Source organism: Marmota monax, unplaced genomic scaffold (genome assembly GCF_021218885.2).
Source record: "Marmota monax isolate L192 unplaced genomic scaffold, Marmota_monax_Labrador192_F-V1.1 WCK01_AAM20220418_F8-fsc00002, whole genome shotgun sequence".
In the NCBI taxonomy this organism is placed as follows: Eukaryota; Metazoa; Chordata; class Mammalia; order Rodentia; family Sciuridae; genus Marmota; species Marmota monax.
In genome coordinates, this window is record NW_026693571.1 from 22073713 (window position 1) to 22095101 (window position 21389).

Consider the following 21389-nt stretch of genomic DNA (forward strand, 5'->3'; position numbering starts at 1 on the left):
CAGCTTTCTTACACTCCTCATCAACATTTAAATAATGAAGCAAATACTTTTGAATTGAGTGCACAGATAATGATAAAAGGTCAGCTGTAAGACATCACTGATGAGCACTACAAGTTAACATATTTCAGAGTTATGCTTCTCACTTATCAATTAATTCTAAATAATAACAGTTTTAAGTTACCTGAATAGAAAACAAACTGTTGAGGATCTAATCAATCTTATATAATAAAACCAATATAAGTTATTCAACTTTTTAGATTTCGACTATAACTATGTTTCAATGCAAACTGTGAACATTTTTGGAAGGTTTCATTTTCCTTAATGTTAAATAATTCTTTTCAACACTAAGGGTCTTTAAAAAAATATTCTTTTCTTTTACTCTGAGGACTTCCAATATAAGGAGAACAAGAACTGTAATTAAATTGTCATAACTGTGAAAACTACAATACAGATACAAAAGAAATAATTATTAAACCTCATCAGCTTGCCTGATACAGGATTTATGGATATAGAAGCAGAAATATTTCAATGATTATATCTAAGATATCATGATGATATGTTTGATACTTTTGGAATCATTTTCTTGGGGAAAAATATCTCCACTCTCTTCTCACTTTTAAAAGAGACCCCCCACACACACACCTCCACCTAACCTTGTACCCCTAAGCACTACCCTACAAGGGACATTCAAATCACCTTTCACCTTAGAAAAAATAATTTGGGGGCTCCCTAATATTACAAATACTGCAATCAATCCAACACTATTTCAATTTACACTTTCATAAGACAAAATTTAACAGAAATATAGTATTTTTAGTCACCTAAGAAATCTTTGAATATTCAGAACTTAATGAAGCACGCATTTTGCAGAAGCCATGCAACCTATTTGTTGGGAAAATGGCAGTTGGGAGTAGTGAAAAGGGGTTGTCTTTCAGTGTCATTTATGAGTATCCCTCTTTGATAGGAGATTTTGAAATAGTAAAATAAATAGTGATAATCAGGAGAGGTGGGTGATAAGTGGGGAAAAACAGACAAAAATCAAACAACTGAATTTGTTCAAATCTCTGTCTGGCTCAGAGCCACATTCACAACATGGTTCCACGGCCAGTTTGGAAACAAGCATTGAGTGTTAGCGCAAGGAGTGAATGGCTGAAATGTGGGACAGCTCCCACTGCTCCCACGTCCTCGATATGGATATCTATAAATGGTTCAAAGCATAGAGAATCTTACTCTACCCCCGGAATCCCAATTCAATTCAAACCAACTTATGTCAACAACTTGTTCTGATATTTAACTGTTTGCTAGCTCAAGCAGATGCGCTCACGAAACATAAAACATCACAGGAAAAAAAAATCATATAATAATTAAGAAAAAAGCTACATCTTTTAAGATGAAGTACCTCCAAAAGGAACATACATGGACATTCAGAGTAGGGGACAGATGAGCCTAGGCCAAACACTGAAGGGAAAGCTGGCTGCTGAAAGATGTATTGAACAACGTATACAGTAGCACAGAAGGTGGAGAAGGAGAAATGAGCAAGATTTAGATGTAAGAATAAATATTTCATTAGTGCAACAGCACGAGAAGAAAAACCTTACTGGAACAGACAGCTCCTATTTGTAAGTTGGAAAGAAAGCTAGACAGAGTGGAACCAGATTGTGCAGGACTCTGAATACAGGTTACAGAGTTGAGACTATATAATAAACAAGTAACTAAAGGCTTTTGAGAAACTGACTGGCTTGATGAATTAAAATTTTTTAAAAAAGGTTCAAAACTTCAGCATGTAGCATAAATCTCTGAACACAATTTCCAACTGAATGGGGAGAAATGAAGATTAGATAAAAACATTAAGGAGAGGTTTCTACTCCACTAATATAGATTTCTTTCTTGGAAGAAATTCAAGATGTACCCCTATTGGTTTTTTTCCTCTATTGTTTGGTGGGTGCTGGTCATAAAGTAGATATTCTTTTAAAATGCATACAATAATCAGGTCTCAAAAACCCTAATAAATCTCTTGTTGTGTTCATCAGAAAGCTGGCCAGACATGCATTCCAGATTTGCATAGGATTTAATCCACTCACCCTACTGTATACCATTTTAGCCACAGTTAATGTTTCCATTTCTAAAATCCAATCTAATTAGTCATCTAAGTGTACCAGATCAATAAGTGCAGTTAAATCTGCACCCTGGTTTCCTAAGAGTGGAGCTGACTTCTATACCTAGAGCCAACACTGCCAGGGGTTGTGTACCTGCTGGTGAACTATCACCCTTGCCTCCCTGAACTGCCCAACATTTTCTATTCCAATGAATCGTGTTTTATCTATAAGCAGAAATACAGGAAAGGGGAACAGCATGCCTAAGCCTGAGGTGTTCTTCAGCTTTTAGCACAGCCAACTTAATTCTACAGGTTAATTTACACACTAAGTGAGGCCTCAATGAAAGCTCTAAGAGAAAATTTTTTAAAAAAAGGTCTTACTTTGAAAATGCAAACCTGAGAGAAAAGCAAGAAGAGGAAAAAAGGCTCAGTACAGAGATTACACAATATGAGTAGGACATGTCATCACTGCTTATTATTTTTATCAAAATATGCCTTAAGTTTTAAGAAAATTCAAATTATATTCAAATTTAAAAGTATATTTTAGCCAATTTATTCTTACTTAATTCATTAAATTTTCATGCATTTGGAGAAGTATAAAAATCATTTTTAAATGAGACTATCTTGTTACCAATTTCAATTTGTGACTTTTTCACATAGAAATCACTCAAACCTCCTGGTTTTATGTATATGTAGATTTTTACTCTCTCACAAACATTCACATTTTGCTACATTTGGGGGGACTGTGTCTAATGAATGAGATGTGAGGACATTAAAAAGCCAGCACGTGGTTTTAGAAAAAAGCTTACCTTGTCATGGGTAAAGACACATATAGGCAAACAAACAGTGACAATGCAGTCAAGTGTCTGCCCCCTGTGCTGAAGGAACAGAAAAGTATGGCAGGGATTAATTCTGCCCAAGGGTGGGGGCTGAACTCGCTGGGAGAAGCATTTGAACCAGGTCTTCAAAGATAAGTGGGTGAAGGGAGGGCCAAGAAATACGACACAAAAAGAAAAGTCAGCACAGACATTTATGAGTAGCGGACATGAGAAACTGGATCAGTCTACAGAGCAGGAACTAGGCTGGAGGAGCAGACTGGGAGCAGTTGGAGAGGACTCATACCCCATTAAGTACAAGTTCTGATTTTATCCTACAGACATGGGAAAACAATTCCTTGTTTCTGGAGGCATCTATATAGGTTATTTTCTATTGTATAAACTGACTGCAAAGACTACTTCTTGCAGCTGAATTTAAACAGTAAAGTTTCAGGAATAATATGAAAATATTTTCCTTTTTATACAGGAAAACACAACAAAATTCTTAATTTTCCTTAATGGGAAATAATAAGTTATTCTCTTTGTTACTTGCACATCCTTGCTAAAATTGTTTGGAATAAAATCAACTTTTAATTAAACTTCTGTTCAAATAAACAGGCATTAAAAACAATAGTTATTGCCTTCTTCCTATTGAAAGTTATAGCATTTTCAGGCTTCACCATTCCATGGTCTTGCACTAAAATACTTTTCAAACTTTCATGTGTTGTGCCGAAAACAGAACGCAGCATTCAGAATTCTACTCGTAATTTATATTGTTATTCTGATTTTCAACTAACCACTGACATTTAAAAAACAAAACAAAACAAAAACCCTTACCCTATTATGAGGGCAAAAAGGAAAAAAAAAAAAAAAAAACAATAGAATTCAAGGTATAAAAACTTTCCCCCTGACTTTGGAGTTTCTAAAGACCACAACTTCGGTCTGCTTTCAGTCTGCTTGCTGCCTCCCAACCCCGGTCTAATTTGCAGCATTCCACATCACTAGTCATTAACAACCCAGAGCTCCCCTCAGCTGCACAGTGAAAGACCATCACATCATTACAAATAAACAATCCCTTCCTCCCGTGAAAGGGTGACACATTATTCTGAGCACGTCTCCTCTCCGCTTTCATTGCTCTGCCAAGGTCCCCCATGAGTGGGAAGGGGTAAAAAGAGAGACAAAATATCCCACAACTTGTCTAAAGCATGTAGAGGATGATTTGTGTCCTTACTTACGGGATATGACTGTCACTGCTGATCTGCTTTCAGGCCTAGATTACATGTGATAAGGGCTGACCTTCCTTAAGTATTCACACATTATGCACTCATGGAGAGCAAGCAGGACACAAAAGTCCTTCAGATGTTCTGGACATCAATCAAGTGCACAGCATGGAGCCTGCCAAACTTTTCTTCCCTTTACTCGGGAATAAGAAGGGGGAGTCCAAGGCAGACTTAATAAAGTTTAAAGCAATGCCACAGTATATTTGGGGAGACCATTGTTATTAAAAGGGTGCCTTTAAAAAAATTCTCTAGAGTTACCACTAGCAACAAAAAAATTCACACACAAATAGAGAATCAGATTTCATTCCAGCTTTAAAATTTCAAAACTCTTACTATAAACTAAATCTCAGTTTGCTGTTTTTTTCTGAAGACATTTTATTAAGGATATATTTCAAACATTAAACAAAATTTTTATAACAATTATACTTAATGGGCATCTCTTCTGATGCATTTATGTAAGTGATGGAGGAAATATATTTGATATGAAATACTCTGAGAATATCTTGACATAAATTAAATACCAGTCATAGCCTAAGCTGTATTTCATCAAATATAAATATTATCATTGTTAGCAGGCAAGAGCCCAATATTCTGGAGTAGACATAATGACATGTTCTTTATAGGATTGGACTCTTATTACTGCTCCTCCCCACAACTTGTCACTGGAATTTGAGGCTACTTTTGAGAAAGAACAAAAAGTCCCACACCGTGTTCTATGACATTGCAATGTTATGTATGTGTTTACAGTGCATAATTTGATCATCAGGAAAACCAAATCTTTCAAAGAAAGATGCTTTGTGGAATATGGGGATAGAATGCTATCTTAAATCAATGGCAATATCATTTACCTAGAAAACACAGAGTTCTTTTTTAAAAAAACTATTTTCATTCTATTAATATAAAAATTATATGTATAACCTGTGCACAAAGAAAGATCAGACACACAACCATTTAACAATAATTTATGAGAAAACAAAGCAAAGAACATTAATAGAGTAGGAAGAGATTTAAAGACAACTTACAGGATTAAAACTATCAAAGAAAATTAACTCAATACACTTTGTAAGATAAACTCTGCAGTTAAAAACAACTAACCTCCAGAAGTCTCATACATGCACATAATGTTTAGTTGATTGTTACTCCACTAAAGGAATATAAAGTCAAAGTTGTACCCCAGTAATAGGGACCTAGGTGACAGATAAAACTTGAGGTTCTTCTGTATGTTAATCACTATAGGGCAAATCACATCACCTGGTGAACAGGAGTATCTCAGGTCAAAACTGAAACCGAATAGAAGGAAGATGTCTAGGCAGGAGTAAGGAAGCAAGGAACCCAGAGAAGACAAGCACAGTTATTTCCAAATAAATATAAAATGGCAATGACAATGATAGATGACTGAGATATACCATGTGGCAAGCTGTTACTCTTTGTTAGATATCACACTATGTCCCTAAAATGTTACATTTAGTCTGCACTGCCTCCCTGTGTGGTAAGGAAGGCCATTCTCATTTACAGATGAGAATACTGAGTGTGCCTCAAGAGTCCCACGACTTGGTTACAGGATCAGACATCATTACTTCACTGGGTAGGGACCCATTTGCTTTCATTCTGTAAGAAACATCTAAGGCAAAAATAATCCGTTCAGTAGATAGGGGACTCAGAGACTCTGAATGAACATTCAGGAAACATGGCTGCCAGCGATTCTGAGGGCTGGAGCAGAAGGGATCAGAGGAAGATGACACCAAACACTGTGGAAGCCACAGCAGAATATCCAGAGTCAGGGGTTTCAAATGCTTTGAGAGGCAGGACTCCCCTTTAATTATTTTTCATAAAATAATTGACATAATAATCAAATACAGAGGTCATTATTAACTTAAAGCAGTGTTTTGCACACATTCTTTTAAACCTTCCCACAGGCACTCAGTGCACTGGCTCCATTTTACAAGGGAAGCAACTAAGATGAGGGGGTGCCTTGGAATGGAGGAAAGAGATTTGTTTCTTTGGAACAGGCCTGTGCTCTAGAGGGTACAGGGACACAGCACTGCAGACTGAGGAGGAAGAAAAGTTGATGAATGAAGTCTGCAGAACCATGTGAGTAATTCTTCCCTCCCTAGATGAGTCTGAGTTTGTTGCAACAAAAGAGCCTTCCTTCTTCACGCCAAGAGAAAACTTTCTAGAAGGTCTACTTTGCCCCACTTAGAGGGAACTAAATGAGAAAAGGCCATTTGTCATTTGTTTGAAAAACATCAGGCATGCTGGTTGTGCATATGTTAACACTTTAGCACCTGAATTCCAGAGAGTTAAAATTCCACTCTGTGCAAACCCTGAGTTTACTAACCTGACTTACCAGATGCTCTATTTTTTTTTCTCTTTTTGTGTTTCCCCCTACCCCTTGATACTAGGGATTTAACCCAGGGGGAACTTTACAATAGAGCTATATCCCAGCCCTTTCAATTATTATTATTATTTTTTTTTTTGAGACAGGGTCTGACTAAGTTACTTAGAGGCTCACTAAGTTGCTGAGGCTGGCCTTGAATTTGCGATCCTCCTGCCTCAGCCTCTGTAGCTGCTGAGATTACAGACATGTACCACTGCACCGGGTTCAGATGCTCTATTTTAAAGAGGTTCTAAGATCATTATCTTCTTTATTAAATTAGTGATATAGCATCCTTGAGCAGCAAATCAAAATCTCTAGTATCTGTATGCCTCTAGTGATAGCCATTTATAAAAAGCTGAACAAACTTTCATATCAAAACCAATTTCTTACTGAGGATTACTATCATGCTTATTTCATCCTAAAGTCAATGGCGTATGGCATTCATGTAAATCTGACTTGAACTGATATAAGGAAATTGAAAATGAAAAATTTAATAGAAATGATAATACCCATAGAAGCTATATTTTATCTTGTGCATTTCCCTGTAGCTTCCTTGAATATGCTTTAGTAATAAAGAAGGTGCACACAGCATAGGTCTTGTTTAAACCCCTGAGGAGGGCATGCTGAACTTGCTACTCCATATGCCAGATGAAGACAGCTCCTCCAAGATCTGTTTTCCACTCTTTCAAAAATACCTAGATATGAGAGTTATAGGGAAAAATGTTATTTAAAATAGAACAGAAGACATTACTAATAGCAAGACATTTTGTTCTTACTTAGCATATACTAGCTTTTCCATAGAAAGCCTCAACTAAAGCACTACTAAATGTCAGCGTGTGATTTACACATTCATTAGTAGACTTAGCTCTTAGTGGTCTTCAAAAATTAATGCTAGAAGAAATACAAAGGTTTGAGGAAGCCAGTGTTTTTAAGTGACACTGATATCTATGTACACAAAAAAGTATTTCCAAATAAAAGAAGCAATAACTCCATCATTCTTTCTTCAGATTCTATGATATACTGAACCTTTTCATATTCTCCCATTTAAACTGTGTATAATGAAATATGTTCCTAATCACTAATTGATATGAAAAGGATCTCTGAAAACATATCTCTTTAATAGGTATGTGCTTGTGTGTATACACACACACTCACACACACACACACACACACACACACACTTATTTTCCTTTGTCTGTCTTCAGATACAAAAGCACAGCTGCTTAGTGGCCTGATTTTTTTTCATCACAAGAAGTAACAGTTCTTGGTAATCTCATTAAAGCCTTTCTAACTGATTTCATACATGGAGAATTTTCAGAAAATTGAAGGTTGATTTGGTTGTTTACAAAATTAGTTTGCGGGGGAAAAAAAAAGTAAAACAAAATCACATTTATAGAACTTTTCTATCTGAGAACATTACAGTACAAGGAAACCAGACTTTAGCCTTAGTAAAACTGGAACAGAGATGCAGGTATGGTACTTCTTTCTGTGTCTTCTCAAAAACAGAAGATATTTAATGTGTAGAAAATGACAGAAGTGAGATGCTTAAATTATGGAGGTAAAGAGGATAAACTTAAGTAATAAGGCTGTCAGATAAAACCAGTGATATATTTTTACAGAAAAACAATTTTTTTTCTATTAGTCCAATAGGAAGATATGCAACCGTAATGCGCTCTTGTCAAGCAAGGGCCTGGTTATACAGCATTCCTTTATCTGATCAACCTGCTCCACACCCCTCCTCACAATCAGTCAGCACTCTGTATGGCTCTGTCTGCTACCACCAAACTCCTCACTAAAAAGAGAGAAAGTCAGTAAGTTATCCTAAGAATTATGCCAAATGCAACATTCAAATTCAACCTTAACCAAAATGAGTAAAACTTGTATTTATCCAGATGATTTAAGGCCTATTAGGACAGGCACTGTGATTTAAACTGTCACCATAATTTCTACTTTGAGGTCTCACAAATGTTTATTGTGGAAATACTTCAAAGACCTCAACACATTTCATTAGCACCTCCACCAAAGGATGTCCCAAGAAAAAAGAAAAGCAAGGAAGTTCTCAAGGAGTAGCTGCTTTCTAGAATCACTTCCTTAAGAAGTATTTTCAATTGTCTATTAAAACATGTGGAGAATTAGAAATTGACCACAGAACAAAAATAAATGTTTACTTCACTATATAAAATTTAGGCAAAACAACCATGAGTTAGTTATTCACCATAGTTCATCTTCTCTCTCTTAAATGGAGGATTCGGCCTTACTCTGCCTTGATTATATAACTTTATCTCTTTGTTGAGTTTTTTTTGTTTGTTTTATTTTGCTTTGCTTTGTTTTTCTACATTACCAATTTCCAGAAGTTATTACAAACATCAATCGCCTATGGAAATTAAGTTTGAAATCTTTCTGACCTGTACAAGAAATTTTACATTATCCTCATGTCTGGCTACAGAAAATATCAGACAGCTAACATTTCAACCTAAGTGGTATGTCCTTGCAAAGTCCTTACCTGCAAGCCTTCCAAGTTCCTATGAGATGTGGCTTCTAACTACCTCACTGGGTTATTCTCCCAATTTTCACCCTGTTTCTTCTCCACGTGCTCAGAATATCATGCATGTTCTAGCTCAGAGAGATACATTTTCTGGTTCTTCTGAAAACACACTTCCCTTAGATAATGGCCAGCTTTCTCCATCATCTCCAGAAGATCCTGGTTTGAATCTCACCTTCTCAAAGAAACCTACCCTACTGCCACAACCACCCTCACCCTAAGTCTTAAATGCCTCTTATAAAGCTTTAGGTTTATTTTTCCCCCATAGCTCTTGTCCCTGCCTAACATATATAATATACTTATTTACTATGTCAAGGGTTCATTGTCAATCTGGGTTCAAACCTGTAGAATTCAAGGACACTAATCTTTGCTCATTTTGTTTACTGAACTACTCTAAGCACTTGAAGCAATGATTATGTAACAGTAGGTGTTCAGTAAGTCCCTTCTTTAAAAGCATTTCTTTTGCAAATTCTCTCTCTTTCCTGAAGTACTTGACCCTTGATGCCAGTAATCAGTCTCATCCTAATTACATTTTCCTTATAAACCCTACTTGCCCTCTGGTATTATATCTTTATCATTTTAATGAATATCTTCCCTAAAAGTCAACAAATGGATTTTTCTTAGTCTTCATGCTTTTCAGCCCTAGGTAACACTGGGTACTGTGACTGCTTCAAGAGCTTCACTGATTTAAAAGTAAACTGAACAATAACCATGTACTTAGATACTCAAAAGAAGCTCTACCTTTGATTTTCATGATATATATATATATCCACTAGGCTTTTACAGAAAAAAAAAAAAAAACACAGGCCATAATTATTTCCCAACAGCACCAGTGCCAGGGGCACCATCCAAATTTAGCATGGACAATAAGAACAGTGTAAGTTGGATTGGCCATGCTAAGCACTAGTGACAATGGTGTCCTTACAGAATAAATTCTGGGGAGGGATTTTAAGTGATGTTCTTGACTGTGTCTCTTTTAAAACTGATTCTCTTCTATTCCTACAAATTCTATGATCAAGCATATACTTTTAATACTTTTCTTTTCCATATAAATTAATCATGGTCAGTTTCTGTTATTTCAACTGGAAAAGCATATAGATAGAGATAGAGATATATAAAATCTTCAGGAAAATCAAGTGGGTCCTCTCAGCAAAAATAACTGTTTCCTCTTCTAAACTTCCATGGCATTTAATCAGTATTACTTCTATGATATGTATCTGATTACTCTACCCTGTATTATAATTATGCATGCCAACTCCTCTACTACATTTTGTATTTCCTGGTTTTAATACCCTCCCCCCACCTTGTTCATTGTACATATCCTTAAAAAACAAATTAAAAAAAAAAACTGCAGGTGTCTTCTTTCTGGCTTAGGGAGCTACTAAGCTCTGCCTTCTGCACTTTTGATTTGACAGGGTTTTACCATTCCATTCATGGAATTACTTTTTCCATATTCATTTTCCAAAAAAAACAGCAGTTCCAGTGGCAGCATACAAATCTTGCATTGTCAACCTAAGCAGTGCAAGTTGGGGTGTCCTTGCTAAGATACCATCTTAGAGGATAAATTCTAAGATAATTGTGTGTGTGTGTGTGTGTGTGTGTGTGTGTGTGTGTGGTTCTGGGGATTGAACCCAGGGCTTTTGTGCATACAAGGCAAGCACCCTACCAACTGAGCTATATCCCCAGCCCATGGATAAAATTTTTCTAAAAAAATTATTTATACATGTTGATGGACCTTTATTTATCTATTTTATTTATATGTGGTCTTGAGACTCGAACCCAGTGCCTCACACATGCTAGGCAAGTGCTCCACCACTGAGCCACAACCCCAGCCCCAGGATTAAAAAAAAAATTAAAAAGTTGTTCACTCTTGGAAATTAAACTAAGTTATTTACAACTTACTAAGCAATCACTAGAAGCTCTTCCTTTGGTTTTCAAAATGAAAACCTACCCATCCAAGTTTTTCCTCTTTCCATTCACAAAAATATAAATGATCATGATTATTTCCCAATAATCTCTGAATAATGTTCCCACTTTTAGACAAATTTATTTAGACAAACTTGTCAGTGACTAACTTATTAGCCACTTACCTATTTAGAAAGTCTTTACTGTCCCCCAAGATTGTGCCTCTAACATCATCCCCCTCTTTCCATGTAATAAAAGCCTTTTGCTCCAGTTGAATATACAGAGCATCAAATATGCCAAGACCATTCAAAAGAGAAAGAATAACTTTTTCAACAAATAATACAGGGAAAACCAGATATCCACATGCAAAATGATGCAGTTGAACTCCTACTTTTACCCCATACAAAAATTACCTCAAAATAGATCAAAAACTTAAATTTAAGAGCTTAAATTATAAAATTTTCAAAAGAAAGCTTCATGCCATTCTATTTGGCAATGATTTCTTGGTTATGACACCAAATCACTGCCAACGACAACAAATAGATAAATTAGACTATATCAACATTTCAAACTTCTGCGCATCAAAGGATACAGCCAATAAAATGAATAGGCAATGCTCAGAATGGGAGAAAATACACAAAACAAACATCCGGTGAGGGATCGATGTCTATAAAACAAAGAACTCCTATGATTCAATAACAAACAACTCTATTTTTAAATGGGCAAATTATTTGAGCTGACATTTGTATGAGGATACACAATTGGTCAACAAGCATATGCAAAGGTACTCAATCACTAGGGAAATAGAAGTCAAGACCACAATGAGATATCACTTTATACCCAATAGAATGAGTACTATCAACATCACAAAATAACAAGTACTGATGAGGATCTGCAGAACTGGAGCCCTTGTGTCCTGCTTTCCATGTGTAGGACTATAAAATGCCAGAGCAGCTGCGGAAAATAATATGGTAGTTCCTCAAAGAATTAACTGAAGGCAGGGTCTCAAGGACACATGAGTACACCCATTTTCAGAGCAAAATTATTCAAAACAGACCCCAAATCATCCACTGATGAATGAGTGGATAAACAAAGTGTGATACATGTACATAGACACAATGAAATATTATTCAATCTTATAAAGAAAGGAAATTCTGAAACGTGCTATAACATGGATGAACCTTTCACTGAATGCAATAAATAATCCAGTTTACAGAAATGAATATTTATCTTACATGAAATATCTATGGTAATTCAATTCATAGAGAGAGAAAGTACAATGGTGGTTGCCAGAAGCTGAAAGGTAGGGAAGAGTTGTTTATGGATATAGAGATTATTATGGAAAGAATATTTGTGTCCCCACAAAATTCCTATACTGAAGGTCTAACCCCAGTGTTATGGTATTTGAAGGTGAGCCCCTTTGGGAGGGGATTAGGTTTAGATAACATTATGAAGGTGGGTTTCTCATGATGGGATTAATATCTTCATAATAAGAGGAAGAAAAACCAGAGACAGGCTTAGGCACTGGCTCTCACTCCCCATTCTCTCTACCACGTGAAGAGACAGCAAGGCACAGCAGTATGTGAAGAAGACAGCTTTCACTAGGAACCAAATATGCCAGCACCTGGTCCTTGTACTTCCCATCCACCAGAACTGTGAGAAGTGTATCTGCTGTTTAAGCCACATGGTCTGTGGTGTTTGTTATAGCAACACAAACAGATCAGCAGAGCTCAGCTTTGCAAAATGAAGAGTTCTAGAGATTGGCCATTAATGTAAACATACTCAACACTGCTGAACTTTAATAAAAATCATTACAATAAATTTTATTTTTTGTATTTTACCACAATTTGCAAAAATTTTAATATTTTTAAAAAGGAGGTGGAGGGGGCATTAGCTCAACCCAGACTTCCAGCATGCCATATGCCAGCCTGGTAAAACAGAGATGGTTTCATATTCCCATTCTTATCTTCATCCTCTACATTGTATCCTCTGTATGGAGTCATAGCTGCTGTGAACAAAGTATCTGCACTGCATAATTCCCAAATTCCATCTCTCATGTACCCCATGCTCCAGTTACAACATTCTATTTTCCATAGCAATCCTCTCTGATATGCCATTTTCTCTCTTGGTTCTCTTCAATTCAATTCCACAGGATTTTATTGAATATGCACTATGCATTGAGCACGGAAAGAGTACAAGACATACAGATTGAGAAAATGTTTCTGTTCTCAAGAACTTAAAAATCAACTGGGGAGACATACTCATAAAGGGATCTTTCCAAGTATTATAAGATATACTTTAGCTTAAACACAAAACTACATGTTCATGATATGTATATATCAAAAGAAAGCTTCATGCCATTGCATTTGGCAATGATTTCTTGGTTATGAGACCAAATCACTGCCAACAACAACGAACAGATAAATTAGACTACATCAACATTTCAAACTTCTGTGCATCAAAGGATACAGTCAATAAAATGAATAGGCAACCCTCAGAATGGGAGAAAATACACAAAACATCTACACACACACACAGGTGTGTGTGCATGTATATTTCTCAAATTTTACTTTCTTCCATACTTCCAAAATTTTTCTAACTGATGCTCAGATCACATTTTAAACTTCACATTAACCTTTTTATTTTTTACTAATGTTTGGTCAATATACCGAATTCCTGCAGTCAAAATAGTAAATTTCTAATATCATTTTATAAACAAAAAAATACATAATTTTTGAAGCATACATTTACTACAAAACAACAAATATTTTAAAATTTCTAAAGCTTATAATGATGACAACTTTTCTTGAGAGTAAAGACATGTATCTATTGGGAAGGATGCAGGTACATATCTCAATAGTCCTTTACAATTTTAAACAGATAATTTTGCTTCTTTTCTGGTTCCATAATTAAAGTTTCTGCTGCCATTTAGAGTAAACACAATTCCAGCCACGGGAGACAAGACTGACCAGTTCAAGTTCAAGGGTTCACTGCACATGAATATCCATAAACACCCCTTGACAGTCCTGGTAGTATAATGAACCTTGCAATTACTCAGCAGGCCATCACCACAATACAGGAACATAATGCTTCCAACGTCAAACAACAAAACATTACACAAATAATACCAACCAACTGTTAAGTTCACAGAGGGCTTTTGGAAACTAATTAAATTGCAACAGTTCCACTTAAATCTTTATAAGTTTGCAGGCAATTTTACCTGGCTGAGCTATGCTTGTGGGAAATAATTAATAGAAAAAGGTGTTGGCATTATATACAATTGGGAGATGCCAATTAGCAAAACACTCCTTCAAAATGACACCAGTTAATTCCAGCATTAGTGCTCAGAGTGAAATAGCCTCCCTCTTGCACAAATGCTAGTGCCTCATTGTCTTTAGGAATGTCTCCAATCATACTATATATAACCTCCTGGGGCAAATGCTTTTGGCCCTGCCTCTCTGTTGCATCTACACAGAAGAGATGATCTTCATTAAGTTAAATCATTTGAATAATAGTGTGTTTTCCTTTACTTGAGGAGCTCTTCCCTTGTGAAAAGTTTATCTCTACAAGATGATCTTTGACATAGTTGGAATGATCAACTAAAAAATGATACAAATATATAAGATCACTATTAGCACCAAGAAGTACTATAGAACTTATTGGACAAATAATAATATGCACAAAAACAGTCATCTCATCTATCAGCTTAATCATCTGAGTGGTCTGGGGATTAAAGGACAAGACTGAAAGCTAAACAATTTATATTCTGTTTAGAATAATTTAATTCATGTCTTCCCTATCTATAAATTGAAGAAAGTCTATGTGCAAAAGTGCACTGGAATATGGATAACAAATAAATTCAGCTTTAGTAAATAGCCATCTTGGGCTATTTTCATCACAAAGGCTTCATTGTTACTATGGAAATTTTCAGAATAGGTTTGACATGATGGCTCCGCATTTATCATCCAGTTCAAAAGGAAAGAAGAACAATAAAGCAAGCCTAGTTCCCTCTCAAAATCACATACGGGGGCAAAAGCGTGCAGGATTTGGTGATAAGAAATGAAGAAATTTGGGTTTTCTCCTTCATGTTCTAATCAGATAAATTCAGATAACTGGTTTAGCATTTCAGAAGCTAAGGAAATAATCCATGAAACAATCAGTACTTCTAACTCTAGTGTTTTATTTTTTAATAAAACACAAAAGAAAAAAATTAGTTAGTTGGGAAACAGGTTCTTCAAGGTTTGTTAACAAATATTTCTTTTCATCATGTTCTACAAAGGTAGCTGCTTTGCTGACCCTAAAGGAGCGCTGTTTCTCTTTTAATGAGGCTTAAAAAAAATAATAATAATAACCTGGACTATAGTTAACCTTAAATATGTAGTTAGGAAAAATCTGCCTTTAATGTTGTAAAAAGTACAGACTTCAAAAAAATTTAGCTAGCACACTTAACAACATTTTAGAAAATCAACTTTTGGGATAATTCTCATAATTACCATTTTGATCTAAAATAATATAAACGTTATGAGAAAAATTTTAATGGTCTCTAAAAATTGTATAAATATTGAAGAATTTTTTTTCTTCAGGCAAATGAAAAACACTAATAATGAAATTGAGAACCTAAATACTTGGAGAAAGCAACAGTGAGAACCAATTTATGCTTAATATAGATAGTCAATAAGGAAAGAAAATCATCTTATAGGAGGTAGAGCTTCACAATGGTATTCTGGAAGCTATGCCTTTCTATAATTTTAGGACTGGTTCTAATATTATAATTTGGGGTTGAATTTATAACCGGGATTTCAGAATCATATAAATCACATATGTGACCTACATGTTATAATTTAAAAAAACAGTCAAACATAAGCCTCCACATAACACAATAAAGTTGGGTTCCAACTTCTATAAAGTGGGCTAAGATGTACTGTACGCAATCATAAACCTATGATAGCTAGAATAATAAACAAGTGTTTAACAATTATATTTGCTCTCTTAAAGTTATTAAAACTGCATTAAATCTTTCAAATTTATAGCACAAATTGAAATAATACTATTTATCTTGATAAAAAACTATACTACCCTCTCATAAGCAGAAAAAAAATTCTAGAAAACTGACATTATGATCAAAGTTCTACAACAGATATTCAAAAAAAGATACCTATTCCTAATGAAGATATTTCTGAAAATCACATTCATACTTAATGTGTAAAATTTGTCCCATTCACCTTCTGTGACTGTGTTCTAGAACATACTAAAGCAGCAACTTCTGAGAACTTGATCAGATAAAGATGATCACAAAGCAATTCAAATACAAAATACTAAGGTGATTGATACTTCATACTTCTAAACATATACTGATAATCCAGTATCATTTTTGCCTCTAATAAGATATATTTTCTATTTACATATCCATTATCTCTTTCTTGACTCCTCCCTTTCTTTCAGATCTAATATCCAATCTACTCTATCAATACCTAGAAGCACTATATCCAGAGTAAATCTCAAATTGAACCCCTAACGTGAAATACCTAGACCAAATCACCATTAATCTCTTTTAATCATGAGAGACAGAAAGGCAGTTTTCTAAAATAAGATAAGCTAAAGTTACATAATGAATATGCATTGTGCAGAGAGAGACTCCAATATATTAGCTAAAAGAATCACCACTACTCGGAAGGAAGATGGCGGCGAGGGGAGTGCATTGCCCCCGTGTGCTGCTTCACTGTGTGGGAGTATGACAAGTCAGGACGGCTAAAGGCTATCTTGTTAGGAATTTCCAGCAATAGTGGGGTGCTCCGGAACTTGGAGGAAGGATTTCCATCGCACGAGGATGGGCTACGGGGACTCAAACTCGAGAGGTTTGTCGCACGGAGGGTAACACTGCTTATTCAGCAAATTGCCCCGCGGCTAGAGTCTGCAGCGCGCGCTGGGAAACGAGGAGATAGCGACGCAGGGATACAGCGCTGCAGTTTCTGCCAGCCGTGCAAGCACCGTACTCAGGGCTGAATTCTGGGTTTGAGACGGGGGAAGGAAGCGGTCCATCTCGGTTCTCCACACCGGTCAGACCACAGAGGAGGCCAGCAGCCACCATGTTGGAAAGCTGACGTCACCATCCCTGTTTTCGACTGACCGCAGCTCATTCAGCCATAGAACAGGTAATTTCAGGCTGCCATTCGCCTGTGGCTTGCAGACAGATTGCTAGGGTTCAGTGCCTGGGGGCTTCTTAGAACCTGATCTTATCGGAGCGAACACCGAGCGCGGGGCTGCCGAGTTCCGGCTCCCGGAACCGCCCTGGCTCAGGGCTGGGGAGCCTGCGGAGGCTGCTTCTTGGACCCTGCTCCTATCAGAGCATACACCAAGCACTAAGCGGCCGAATTCCGGCTCCCGGAACTGAGCCCGCGGGGACTGCTTCTTGGAGCCTACTCTTATCGGAGCTTACACCGAGCACGGAGCGGCCGAGTTCCGGCTCCCGGAACTGCCCTGGCCCAGGGCTAGGAGCCCACAGAAACTGCTTCTCGGTCCGGGTCCTGCTGAGGGCCGGTCAGGACTCACCCGTTGCTTTGGTTGCCCGGCAAGGGGAACGAAATGCTGCCATTCGCACAGGATACCAACATGGCAGAGATCTGATGTCATCAGAAAGCGGCGGAGGAGAGAACTTCATCAATACCAGCGGCGACAGAAACAGTTGGTCTCCTGGTAGGGGGTGTGAGGCACAGACACCCGAGTCTCCTCAATTTGTCGTCGAGCCAGAGGGGAGGAGCCGGGCCGCCGCCAGCGCCCGGAGCAGGCCCAGCGGCTCGCCAGCATGGTGACCGCGTGACTCCAATTGGAGAGGGGGCGGAGCGGAGCCACCACCCGCACCCGTAAGTTGGGCAGACACGCGACCCAGTGGTACATGGGCGTGGTAGGAGGGGCAGGGCAGAGCCGCCGCCCGCGCTTGCAAGGTAAACAGACGTGTCACAGACTGGCGGGTCAGGCCCAGTGGCCTGCCAGTGTGGTACACACGTCACCCCAACTGGAGTAGGGGCAGAGCAGATCCTTCGCCGACGCCCGGATCAGGCCCTGCCGGTGTGGTGGCCACATGACCCCAATTGGAGTGGGGGCGGAGCGGAACCGCCACCCGTGCCCGCAGGGTGAGCAGACTTGTGACCAACCAGCAGATCAGGCCCAGGGGTCCGCAGGCTTGGTAGGAGGGGCAGGGCAGATCCGCCGCCCGCGCCTCCAAGGTAGGCAGACCTGCGACAGACCGGCGGATCAGGCCCAGGAGCCTGCCAGCGTGGTACACACACCACCCTAATTGGAGTAGGGGCAGAGCAGAGTCACCGCCCGTGCCGGGAACAGGCCCAGCGACCTGCAGGCGGGGTAGTCACAACACCCCAATTGGAGTAGGGGCAGAGCAGAGCCGCCACCCGTGCCCGAAAGGTGGGCAGATCTGCGACCGACCAGCGGGACAGGCCCAGTGGCCTGCCGGTACGACAGACACGTCACCCCATTTGGAGTAGGGGCAGAGTAGAGCCGCCGCCCGCACCTGCAGGGTAGGCAAACCTGCAACCGACCGGCGGATCAGGCCCGGTGGCCTGCCGGCAGGGTACACTCGTCACCCCAATTGGAGTAGGGGCAGAACAGAGCCGCCGCCAGCGCCCAGAACAGGCCCAGTGACCTGCCGGCGTGGTAGCCACGACACCCCAATTGGAATAAGGAGAGAGCAGAGCCACCGCCCACGCCTGCAGGAAAGATACGCAAGCAGTATGAAAAGACAAGGAAAGAAAGGACCACAAGCAATGCAGGTCAACGCAACTTTAGAAGAGGTAACAGCTGCAGCAGATGGAATGTCAGATAAAGAATTCAGGATATACATGCTTCAGATGATCTGGAGTATCAAGGAAGACATTAGACAGCAAAATCAGACAATGAAAGATCACTTCGACAATGAATTACGCAAACAAATCCAGAAAGCAAAGGATCAACTATACAGGGAGATAGAGGTTATAAAAAACAAACAAACAGAAATCCTAGAAATGCAGGAAGCAATAAACCAACTTAAAAACTCAATGGAGAATACTACCAGCAGAGTAGAACACTTAGAAGATAGAACATCAGACAATGAAGACAAAGTATTTCAACTGGAAAAGAACATACACAGCTCAGCAAGTCTGTTAAGAAACCATGAGCAGAAAATCCAAGAAATATGGGATAACATTAAAAGACCAAACTTAAGAGTCATTGGGATACAGGAAGGTACAGAGCTCCAAACCAAAGGAATGAGCAGTCTATTCAATGAAATAATACGAGAAAACTTCCCAGAATTGAAGAATGAGACAGAATCCCAAATCCTAGAAGCCTACAGGACGCCGAATGTGCAAAATCATAAGAGATCCACACTTAGACACATTATAATGAAGATGCCCAACATACAGAATAAGGAGAGAATTTTAAAAGCTACAAGAGAAAGGAAGCAGATTACATTTAGGGGTAAGCCAATCAGAATAACAGCTGATCTTTCAACACAGACTCTGAAAGCTAGAAGATCCTGGAATAACATATCTCAAACACTGAAAGAAAATGGGTTACAACCAAGAATTGTGTATCCAGCGAAATTAAGCTTCAGGATGGAAGATGAAATTAAAACCTTCCACGATAAACAAAAGTTTAAAGAATTCGCAGCTAGAAAACCATCTCTTCAAAACATCCTTGGCAAAACATTACAGGAAGAGGAAATGGAAAATAACAATGAAAACCAACAGTGGGAGGTAGGACAGTAAAGGGGGGGGGGAATAATCAAAGAGGAAAACAAACCAGGTTTAGTAACAGAAATAAACAAATATGGCTGGAAGAACAACCCATATCTCAATAATAACCCTAAATGTTAATGGCTTAAACTCACCAATTAAGAGACACAGGCTAGTAGAATGGATCACAAAACAAGACCCAACAATATGCTGCCTGCAGGAGACGCATTTGATAGGAAAAGACATACATAGGCTGAAGGTGAAAGGTTGGGAAAAATCATATCACTCATATGGACTTCAAAAACAAGCAGGAGTGTCCATACTCATATCAAATAAAATAGATTTCAAGCCAAAGTTAATCAAAAGGGATAAAGAGGGACACTACATACTGCTTAAGGGAACCATACACCAACAAGACATAACAATCATAAATATTTATGCCCCAAACAATGGTGCAGCTATGTTCGTCAAACAAACTCTTCTCAAGTTCAAGAGTCTAATAGACCACCATACAATAATCATGGGAGACTTCAACACACCTCTCTCGCCACTGGACAGATCTTCCAAACAAAAGTTGAATAAGGAAACTATAGAACTCAATAACACAATTAATAACCTAGACTTAATTGACATATATAGAGTATACCACCCAACATCAAGCAGTTATACTTTTTTCTCGGCAGCACATAGATCCTTCTCAAAAATAGATCATATATTATGTCACAGGGCAACTCTTAGACAATATAAAGGAGTAGAGATAATATCATGCATCTTATCTGATCATAATGGAATGAAACTGAAAATCAACGATAAAAGAAGGAAGGAAAAAGCATACATCACTTGGAGAATGAACAATAGGTTACTGAATGATCAATGGGTTATAGAAGACATCAAGGAGGAAATTAAAAAATTCTTAGAGATAAATGAAAACACAGACACAACATCGGAATCTATGGGACACACTGAAAGCAGTTGTAAGAAGAAAATTCATTGCTTGGAGTTCATTCCTTAAAAAAAGAAAAAACCAACAAATAAATGATCTCATACTTCATCTCAAAATCCTAGAAAAAGAAGAGCAAAACAACAGCAAAAGAAGTAGAAGGCAAGAAATAATTAAAATCAGAGCTGAAATTAATGAAATCGAAACAAAAGAAACAATTGAAAAAATTGACAAAACTAAAAGTTGGTTCTTTGAAAAAATAAACAAAATCGACAGACCCTTAGCCATGCTAGCGAAGAGAAGAAGAGAGAGAACTCAAATTACTAGCATACGCGATGAAAAAGGCAATATCACAACAGACACTTCAGAAATACAGAAGATAATCAAAAATTATTTTGAATCCTTATACTCCAATAAATTAGAAGATAGTGAAGGCATTGATAAATTTCTTAAGTCATATGATCTGCCCAGATTGAGTCAGGAGGATATAGACAACCTAAACAGACCAATATCAATCGAGGAAATAGAAGAAACCATCAAAAGACTACCAACTAAGAAAAGCCCAGGACCGGATGGGTATACAGCAGAATTTTACAAAACCTTTAAAGAGGAACTAATACCAATACTTTTCAAGCTACTTCAGGAAATAGAAAAAGAGGGAGAACTTCCAAATTCATTCTACGAGGCCAACATCACCCTGATACCTAAA

At 38.0% G+C, this 21389-nt stretch overlaps 1 protein-coding gene across 3 annotated transcripts in view; it reads right to left on the bottom strand.

Moving 5' to 3' along the window:
* Bmpr1b (bone morphogenetic protein receptor type 1B) overlaps positions 1–21389 on the bottom strand; it is a 376549-nt gene that overhangs the window by 102586 nt on the left and 252574 nt on the right. The gene's annotated exons all lie outside the window — the stretch shown is intronic.